The sequence below is a fragment of the Candoia aspera genome, chromosome 3 (genome assembly GCF_035149785.1).
Source record: "Candoia aspera isolate rCanAsp1 chromosome 3, rCanAsp1.hap2, whole genome shotgun sequence".
NCBI lineage: Eukaryota > Metazoa > Chordata > Lepidosauria > Squamata > Boidae > Candoia > Candoia aspera.
This window is the reverse complement of record NC_086155.1, coordinates 69,075,167-69,083,541: the sequence shown is the minus strand read 5'-3', so window position 1 is coordinate 69,083,541 and position 8,375 is coordinate 69,075,167.

Sequence of the window (8,375 nt, the reverse complement as noted above, 5' to 3'; positions counted from 1 at the left end):
CAACAGGCAAAAGCAGAAAGCATCTCCATGCAATGATAATGAGCTGTTGTGTTCTAATTGGTCTAACCAGATGAATTACCAGAAAACCAAAGCAGTTACCAATAAACACATGAGAGATACATAGTTAATACTTTTGAAACAATATTTAACAACAGGGTCATCTTGATCTTTCTTCACTTTTTAAATGTGAACATGGAGAGAGAGGCTAAAAAGTTAGTTCCAGCATCAACATGAGAGATGGCTTCTATTTTAAGTCAGTATAATCAATGTATTTTCTAAGTTACTTTTTCTAGGAAGGGGAGAGATTAGGGAGCTATATATCCAGATCTGGGTTTAATTCTAAAATGTGCCTGCAAGGCAGTTAACTGATCCTCTGATAGTATTACTATTCCTATAGTTTCTGTCCCTCTTGCTAAATTTTTCTTTGTGGGAAGAATTCCCTAAAGAAATTAATAAATTGCTCTGATCTTTGCCTGTTTGAAAAGTCAACTTTTTAAAGCTTTTCTGAAGGACGTGATCACGGGATCAAGGCCAAGTGATCTTGGAGGCAGAGGGTGATGTCAACAAATCAGGAATTGGTAGTACTTTTTCTAACTAGCATTTTATTGAAAGGCAACATGGAAGGCATGCTCTGGAGTCCCACAGTGTGGCCCTTTTTAGTTGATAGGACCGAGACCATGCCTACCCTGTCAATTCTTATACAACAAGCAGAAGCAATTGGAACAAGGTAGTCCTATAAATAGCCCAGGTCCTAAGCCAGGCAGGAGAAAGGAAAACAGAGTTCCGCTATTTTATTTAGGGAAGAAAAGGGAATGTACCTGTTTAATCCTTATTAGCAGAACTCTGAAATGGCGTTAGGATAGTAGCAGTAGTCCATCCTTGTTGCAGCATCCTGAAAATAGACAGAAATGTCTAACAGGGCTTTTGTTGGTTATATGCTGGATTTCTCAGCATCAGTCACTTTCCCTGGTGAAGTAAGCCCATTGGCTAGTCAGTTTCGATTATCCAGCAATCCATGATCCAGCTAACAGCACAATAACGGGGAGTCTGTATCTGTTCTCCTAGGGCTGTTTCTTTCCCAGTGTCTCTGTATCTAATTATATCTGTTTGAATTAGAATCTCTACTCAGCTAATTTTAAAATGGTCAAAGACACACATTTATAATTGGCAGCTATTGTCCTATCCATTTTTACATCTCATGTTTTTATCATGCAAGATGCCTAAATGCAGTGTGGGAAGGAAGGCACACTAAACCAACCTACAGACATCCAGGTGAATCCCCAAATAGCAGGATGAAGTCACACCCCATTTGTGCTGCAGTGTCCAAATTTGTAGGTACTTTCCCATTAGCTAATGATGTGCCAAAGCGAGTGACAGCAAAGCCAGAGGAAAACAATTAGTGTCCCTATGTTAACTAGCAACAAATCCACAAGTCTGGCTGCACAGCTGAGGCAAACTATAGACTGCTGATGTAGACAGCCAATTTTGCAATGGTATTTTATGCTGACATAAGAGGTAGATAGCATTTTAAATTGGTAGTGGCCTAAGTCATTCATTAGTACTTTGCTAGGACAACATGCAACTTCCTTGAGGGAAGTGCTTTGTTGAGTTTCTTTGTGTTATGCCAGCTGTAAAGAAATGGAAACCTTTGTTAGCACATGAGCTGGCAACATTAGAAAGGATAGTTGGTATTATTTGGGCATGGGTGAGAAAGTCAACCTAATAGAGAAGCTGGTCAATATGGGGTGGGGTAAGGATTGATATAAGCAGTGCATGTAATTACTTATTTTAAATGTTAGGATAAAATTGTTCAAGGCAGGATTATTTGATAATTCCTACACTGACTTGTACTTTGCCATGTCAGGAAATAGAAGGGATGTCTTACAACAATAAAACACTGGCTGTGTTTGCACAACACATTTCACTCATCAATAATTTAATCATAATTTACTCTATCTACTTTTTAAGGCTGACATGACAAACTGAACCATAACATTCAAATTCAGCCTAGATTGAATTTGCACAACATGCTGGTTACAATGTGGCTGCGTAATTTTATGGTTCTGCATTTTGAGGTTGTTTCTCAAATGGTTAGTGGATGCTTTGGGCCAATTTAAAGTGACTGAATAAGCCTCTTGAATAGCAGCCTTCAAAATGGAACAGATTAACCAGTATGTTATATTTTAAAAACATTTTCCTTTTATTTCCAGGTCATTTCTGACAGAAGCTTTACATTCTAAGAAAGATCATCAAGAAAATATTTTTGAATGGGAAGAGTTGTACTAAAGACATAAAGATTGTGTTTGCCCAGTGCACAGAACCACAAACAGGCTGTCTAGATTTCAGTTTAGCATGTTGTGCAAACTAGCCCACATGGGTAAATAAATTAACCATGGTACACGTGTGATCACAGCCGAAAGAGGAAAGGCTAAGCTGTTGTCCCCAAATCTCCACTAGGTGGTGCCCAGCTTGTATTTCAAATCCAGCAAAAGCTGATTATCCCACTGTGACTCATTTACTGTACTTTTTTTTTCTGAATCCTGAGTGGATATCCTAATTAAAAACACTCATTTTGGAAGTATTACTGGTTCAAATGATCATCATGTAAATATGTCTGTGATTGCAGGTTTAGTGATGCTGTTTTAGAGAATCATGAGGATACCAGCAATAAAGGCATAGTAAAAAATAGTCCTGTGATACAGAATTAAATTGCTCCACTTCTTTGGAAGAAGGAATTAGATTACTGCTCTCACTTGAAATTTATTACTGGGATATTTATTTAACTTATATTTAGCTCTGTCCCACTTGCTCCAGGCCAAATCTGCCTATAGCAGTTAATAAAAGAAAAGTCCAAACATCATCAATAAAGTCGCAATAATCCATACAATTTAATAATTACACTTAAATTGATCACAATTAACATGACTACTCCCCATGTATTTAACAATGTTCCCATTTGATCACATTAAAATTCCAATTTGATGGCAACATTTTGAGGGTGAACCCAAGAATTTCAGGGATGCCCTTTCTGTAGATCCATGGTTTTTAAAAAAAAAAACCCAGCCACAAGGTTAGCATATTTTCAAGCAGTTCAACCAGGACAAAGACATAGGCTTTGCCTATGCTAGCCCTGGGATCATGATCTTTGTCGTGGTTGAACTGCTTGAAAATATGCTTTAGCACTCTCACAACTTGCAAGCAAAGGGGGAGCAAGTCTAAATGCCTAAAGCTGTGCTTCTCCAAGACCTATGCAGGCAAAGGGAGGTCAAGGATTGTCAGGTGGCTGAACTCATCCAGACAAAAAGAGACCATGGGTTTAGCCATTTAAATTGGCTCCCCCTTTGTCTTTGAAAACCTGCTGACTGACCCCATGTCCCTCCTTTGTGGATTTCTACAGCCATACCATTTGGGACATTTCTGTACAACAGCTGATCTACCCAGATTAAAGAGCAAAGCTGGGACAATCCTGGTCAAACTGGCACAGATGGTAAGTCTGCATGTAGAATCAAGCAAAGTAATATAGAATTATGAGATAGTAGGACTTTAAAAACTGAGATAGAACGATAGAACGAATGATACAGCTGAGACGTAATCGGTTCTCTTTGGTGTATCTGTTAGGGGGTCCAAAAAGTCGAGATGGCAGCCACAGCCACAGCCATGCAGATGAAACCCTGTTCGTTTTGCACATGAAAGAGCAGGGCTTCAATTGCACAGTTGCCCCTGCCATTTTGACTTGAATACTCCTCCCCTGCAGCCACCTGAGATAACATAGTCCACCGCAAGCACGTTCTGAATGCTAGCAAGGCTCATGATATAGTTACCTAAGTCTGTCCCATTCACCAGATGTCCTCACACCTGCTCAACTTGATTCAAGATCCACATGTTCAAAGCCAGCTCTGTTATCAGTGTGTTGAGATTTGAGTGATACTTCTGAGAAAATTGGTATGGTCTGTTGGAAAGATGACTGTAGATGACAGAAAGGGTGAAGTCAATAGGCTGAATGATTGCTGCTTTTGAAAATGCTCATCCTGCTGTCAAATCACCAACTCGCTGTTGCAGCTGGAAGAACTGAAGAGAGGATCACCCTGCCTCTTTCATCTGTGTGCTCTTTTGGCTATCACCCATGCAGATGAATTTATTCTCTTGCTTTCTTCCAATTTACTGAGCTTTATAAACTGGCAGCGCTAAGTGGCATCTGTGTAAGAGCTGTGTCTGGAAAAGGGAGAGTAAGATTTGTTCTTTTTTTCCCCCCTCCTGAGTCTTTTTAAAAGGATTTGTAGAACATTCAGATTCAGGGGTGATTTAATTCATATAGCTTTAGTAAACTGAGCAAGCATATTTAACCCGAGAAAAGAACCAGAAATGTGTGTGTGTGTATGGAGCCTGGGGAGGGAAAAAAACAGGAAAGGGTATTGAATAAGGCGGGGAATTGCTGCCGTGAGAAAGGCAGAGCTGAATAAGTATGGATAGAAGAGAATTTTATTACTAATTCTCTTTCCCTTCATTCAGGTTAAGGGGACTACTTTATTAAAGTAGAATGGGCTGAACGGGTTTTCAATTTTGGGAGACTGTGCATCAAAGCATGGTCACCATAATTGAATGCAAGTTTACTAGAGTCAATCTAGATGAGACTTCAGTTTGTGATACGTTTCTCTCTATCCTTGTTTTCAAACTAGCTAAGGAGAGTGGAAGTATCGTGCACAAATTTTCTCTGATGTCATTTGACTCCCTCCTAGCTGTTACCATTAAATATTTTAAAAATGCAAAATAACTGAAATCGTTTGAGCTAAAGTTTTTCTCAGATAAATGAAGAATGAAAGGATGAAGATGATTTAAGTAGGACAGAGCTCTATCCCCTGCTCCTTTTCTGATTTATATAGTATTCCACTGCTTGCTTATAGAGACTAATATAGTCACCTGTGACATACACTGACATTCATGGTTAGAATATCTGGCCTACTTGGGAGGGAGGAGTTCTGCTTCTTTCACATATTCCCATTATTGTTACTGTTACACTTGATGAAAAGTTCTGGGAAATACTAACCCTGGTATAGACTGTTGGTCTTAATAAAGGTAGTATCCAAGCAGGAATTGGAATTCTTGACCACCAAGGACAGCTATATTTGTTTTTATAATGTGACACCTCAAAATATTGCCAGCAGTAACCCAGCCATTGGGTTAGATTAGAACTTATCTGCACAGCCACGTCCTTCTGCCTTGCTGCAGTTTCACAGAAGCCAGTTATGTGCTGAACCCAACCCATCAGTAGAATTGCAAAGAGCAAATACTTGTGTTTTCTGCAAAACCTGATTGTCTTTCTTAGCCATCTTTTGTTAGTTGTAGCTCCAATGATGCAATAATTAGATGCAATAATAGTGATGAGCATGACACTACTCAGCATCACTTGGCATTGATATCCCCCCACACACACACTTTTTGACAATTCAGGAAAATATGCCCATCCTTCTGAGGTTGGTAAAATGAGTACCCAGCTTGCTGGGGAAGGTGACAATGGGGGAAGGCAATGGCAAACCACCCCGCTATAGTCTGCCAAGAGATGTGAAAGCAGTGTCCCCTCAAAGGGTCAGACATGACTCAGTGCTGGCACAGGGGACCTTTCACCTTTTTTTCACCATGCCCTAAATTATAAAAGCTAGATAGCAGTGGGCAAATTCTCAAAGCATTCCCATTTACAGTTTTTCAATAAACCATCAACGGGTCCAGAGCCAGTCTTCCTGATCAGTAAAGGGAAGCGTCAGGTAAGGGCTGCAAAATTCAATTTGGGATTTTCTGCTTCACATGGCAAAGTACCTTGGCCAGAGGGGGTTGCTGGGGGAGGGATTTGTTGCTCTTTTTCAAGCAATACAAACATCTTGGAATGGCCTGCTTAGCTAGCCATATATAAAGTCTAGTTCCTGAGTTTGTAATTATTCTTCTGAAGGATGGCAAAATATAAAACTTATAAACCACTTGCTACTTGCAACTGTCGGTGCAAACTAAAAGAACCATATAATTAGTCAAAGATCCTAGGGGCCATATAAAATGAGCTGTTGAGCTTCCAGTTTTGCTCAATATTATGTTGTAGTATTTTCTTTACAATTCACACGGACTTGGATATGGAACTCACAAGGAAACAGGACGCAAAGTTTTCTTTGTTCAAGACTTCGTTGTTGTCTAATGTCCTGGCCAAACTCAAAGATACATACTATCAGAACCCGCAGTCAAAGAGTAGTTAGATCTGTTGACTGTGTTCTCTGCCATTGAAGCAACGAGTGTCAAGCTCCGGATGGCAGGGGAAAAGTTGCTGAGAGTGAGAAGGAATCCAAGGTTGTATCAGCCAGTCGGCCAGGACTGGAATGCTGGACTGTTAAGGGAAAAGGGGGGGATGTGGAGGAGGTTTTGACGCGCTGTGGGTTAAACCGCTGAGCTGCCGATCGGAAGGTCGGCGGTTCGAAACCGCGCGGTGGGGTGAGCTCCCGTTGCTTGTCCCAGCTCCTGCTCACCTAGCAGTTTGAAAACATGCAAATGTGAGTAGATCAATAGGTACCGCTTCGGCGGGAAGGTAACGGCGTTCCGAGTCGTCATGCTGGCCACATGACCCAGAAGTGTCTACGGACAACGCCGGCTCTAAGGCTTAGAAACGGAGATGAGCACCGCCCCCTAGAGTCGGACACGACTGGACTTTACGTCAAGGGAAACCTTTACCTTTACCTTTATGTGTCTTTTATCAGGTAGCTGTGTGAGAACTTTTCTAGTCGTGGCTTTTTGCTTAACATCTGTACACATCAATAAATCTGAAATCTGCATTTCATCTGGATGCACGAGTCAGAATTTTGTTGAGTCAACTGTGTCAGAACTTTACACATACAGAGCAGCCTGTCCAATTAATATATCCTTAGCTAATTGTTAATGAAAAATCCTTAACAAAGCCTGAGCTGATTGATTACCATTTTATGTATTAGACCACGGGTGTCCAACCTTTTGGCTTCCCTGGGCCACACCGAGTGAAGAGGAATTGTCTTGGGCCACACATAAAATATATAATATAGTTAATGTATATAAGTAATAAAACTTCATTTATTTTTTTGTATTTTTTATTTTAAAATTTAAAAAAGGGCAACATAAAACTAGTGGGATATTTAACCTTGTTTTTGTGAAACTAATGCATCAATGTCTGATTTGATGAAAGTGGTTCCAATTCTCAGTGAGTTTTCAAGGTGCTCGTCAGAAATTTTAATTCTAATTTTACTCTTCATGTGCTTCATCCTTGAAAATAGTTGCTCACACATGTACGTGCTGCCAAAAAGCGATTGTCATGAATAAGGCGTGATTGTGGATATTTTTCTTTGGGAAGATAGGTCTTATAAAAGTCCAGTAGAGAGACATGATCAAATTTTTCTTTGAGTTGAATGTCTGATTGCAACTCTATGTATTCCATTTGAAAATTCGGAGGTAATGTAGTTATGACAACTGAAAATGGAGTCAAAAATATACCAAAATATTGATTTTTCCAGAAATCTTGAAACCTGTTCTCAAATTCCTGTATCAAACCGAAAAGCAAGGCTGCATATTTCTTGCTGTTCACAGGACTGTGTTTAGCCAACGTATTAAAACTGTATGGCAAGCTCAAAATTATTTTCCATAACTTGAGCTTGCCATACTTTAAGTTTCATTTCAAACACTGTTATGGTTTTAAACATTGCAGTGATAAGTTGGTTTTCACCTTGAAGACGTATGTTTAACTCATTTAAATGAGCGGTCAAATCCACCAAAAATGCTAAATCTGTGAGCCATTTTTCATCTTCAAGTTCTGGCACAAATTTTCTTTTTGATTCCATAAATGACTTGATTTCATTTCGGAAATCATAAAATCTTTTCAGCATTTTACCCCAACTTAGCCACCGTACTTCAGAAAAGTAAAAGATGTCCCCATAATCAGCATCCATACTTTTAAGGAACTCCTGGAATTGGTGATGATTCAGTCCCTTGGCTCTTACTGCTTTGATGACAATTTGCATGACATTATCCATTTTTAAAGCTTTCACGCATAAATTTTCTTGATGTAGAATGCAGTGATACTTCATCAAATGTGAGTTGCCTGCGGCACTTGCATCGTCTTCTATCAATTTTGTAAGTCCCTCACTTTTACCAACCATCGACAGGCTTTTTTTCAGTTCCGCTAATATGTCTTTACGACAAATTCCTTGATACGCTTTGAATTTGGCAGCATGTTTTTCCATATAATGACTTTTCAACTTGTAGTCTTTGAAAACTGACATGTTTTCCCTACAAATTAAGCATAGTGCCTTAGTATTTGTCTTGACAAAAAAGTACTCATCTGTCCATTTTTCATTGAATACTCTTCCTTCATCTGC